Source organism: Rhinopithecus roxellana, chromosome 6 (genome assembly GCF_007565055.1).
Source record: "Rhinopithecus roxellana isolate Shanxi Qingling chromosome 6, ASM756505v1, whole genome shotgun sequence".
In the NCBI taxonomy this organism is placed as follows: Eukaryota; Metazoa; Chordata; class Mammalia; order Primates; family Cercopithecidae; genus Rhinopithecus; species Rhinopithecus roxellana.
The window spans coordinates 6,029,417-6,031,964 of NC_044554.1; positions in this window are offsets into that span (position 1 = coordinate 6,029,417).

Consider the following 2,548-nt stretch of genomic DNA (forward strand, 5'->3'; position numbering starts at 1 on the left):
TTTTCCATTTAATGTGCAAATATTGAATAGTATATTAAAAGTGGTAGTCATTAAAAATGCCCATGTTTTAGAGTTCACGTTTGAAAGTTTCCAATATAGGTTAAGGATTTATATTAGCCTTGTCCAAACAGTATAGTTTTTTTTATTGTTCTGTTCAGCAATAGTGTAGTAGAAAAGCCACATGTTAAAATTGTGAGCTTTTAGCTTAAAAAAAGTTAATGTTAAGTAAAATCTCCTTTTAAATTTCTCAGCTCTTTGTGAGCAAGTTAGCTTTAACTAAAGCATTATCTCTTCACTGTAACAAAGTCAAATACAAAAGTATATTCTGCATTCTTTATAAGGTAGTATTAAGGTGGTACTAAAAATTACATTCTAAAAACAGCTGACAGTTTGACAGCCACAAACCTAACTTTTTGATACGTATTTTCTGTGAAAGTAAAACCAAAAATGGTCTTTGGGCCAAGAATGTGACTTGAGCCAATTCGTTAACCAAAAATTTATAGAATATCCACTTTGATGAATTCTCCTACCCAAACAAACAAAAACCTATAAAGGACTTTTTGGGATGGTACCACAAAGCTGACATTTTAAAAACAATAACTAAGGGTGTAGAAAAGAAATATTATAAGAAGGATAAAGTGATTGGTTACTTTCACCTAAAGATTAAAAAATAGATCTGACAATTAATGAGACTAATTTGTCCATGGCTGTCAAGTTTAAGAAAGAGTTGCTTGGAGTGAAAGAAATTATTTTAGGGTGAAACTTTACCATTCTATTAAAAAGAAAGAGGTAACTTGTAGATATTTTTCAACATAATTTTATTTAATATTTGTTTCCTTGTGTGATGCCTTGCTAAAACCACAAAACCACTAGCTTCTAAAAACATCTTTTAAAATTGTGTACACACTGTTGCAAAATAAATAAGGAGCCAAGTTCTTTCTCTCCCCATGGCTTTTCAGTTATACTGTCATTTTATTCAAAAATTTTTAGTTTGCTCCTATCTAAACTCTTCCCTAGACTACTTGGGGTTATAGCTCCATAGAATTCTGTCTTGCTCTTAATAAATTCAAAATTCTTTGGAAAAGATGCATTTCAGAAGATTATTCTTATGACCAGTTATGCTTAAACAAATTACATTCTTAATTAAAATGCACTTATATTTAATGCATTAGTGGGTAGATTTTCGTTGTGAGTAAAATGTTCATTAGAATCTATTTGTAACTGGATATTTTGTGATTTTTGGACTTAAACATATTTACTCTTGGGTACTGCTTTTTTATATGTATTCAAATTTATAGCTTAGTCTCTTTTAAAGTAATATTCTACATTACTTTCCCACAAGTGATGATAGTTAATATAATGTATGCCAGAAGAAAACGATTTAATTTTAAGAATGTGATTAGATATATTTGACAGTAAATGCTCAAAGGAGTTAGATCTGTCAGTACTTTTGAATGTCTCCTGTATTGGAAACTATTAGACTGTCACCTCTTTTTAGGCAAAGGCTTACACGTGTTAGTATTTCTGGTACACAGTTACCGAGAAGAGTGCCTTGTCCATAATGAGAAGCATTTAATAAATATTTTGGGCTGAGTGAATAAATTTAGAATCCTAAGGAGAAATTGGAATAACTTGATTGTAAATTACTATATTTTCTTTAGTTTTACTTAAATGGATATTATTTCAAGATCTTCATTAAGCAAGTAATTTAGTAAAAACTTACAGAATCCGTAAAAGGAAAGCAAATCTCAAATTTGTAGTTAATAAGTGTTAAGATTAGGGAAGGAAAAACTGTTTCAGAACTGGTTTGAATGAAAACATAGCTGATGTTGCCAAAAAATGGCTTTTTGTGGGTTGAGTCCATTTCCATCATGACTCTAATATCATTAAGATTGAATCATTCATTTCCTCACTATTATATCTAGACAGATTGAAATTTATCACAAACGGAAATTATTAAAAGAAAAAGTCTGATGAACAAAGAAGGAATTTGGCTGTGCATATCAGTGACAACTAAATTGTAAGGTCAGTAAAACAGGCCTATAAACGTAAGCAAGGTAAGGACAAGCTAGGGAAACTACAAGTATCTCCTTTTTTATATTGTCTTAACCTATTCACTAATTACAACACATAGAAACAATATAAAACAATGAAGTTTAAGCAGTAATTGTTTTGAGAAACCATTCTGTTGATAACTTACATTTCTATTTATTAGGAAATAATTGTTTTTATTACTTAGACCGAAGTTGATTTAAAATTGAAAACTGTGGGCTACCGTAAGTTTTTTTGTTTTGAAATATTCAATACCTAAAAGCCATTCTGATTTTTAAAATTGAAGTTGACTAGTCATCTTGTATAATGACCTCATATTTTATAAGTTTGAACTTAAAATAGTTAGAAGTAGACAATTTTAGTAAGCTTTTGTTTTTATTTCGTCTAGCCTAAAAGACATTGATTTATCTCAAAGATTTTTAGCAGCGTGCGAGGGATAGATGAGTACGGCATAGCTTCCTAGACAAGCAGTATTCACTCAATGCCAAGTAAACTT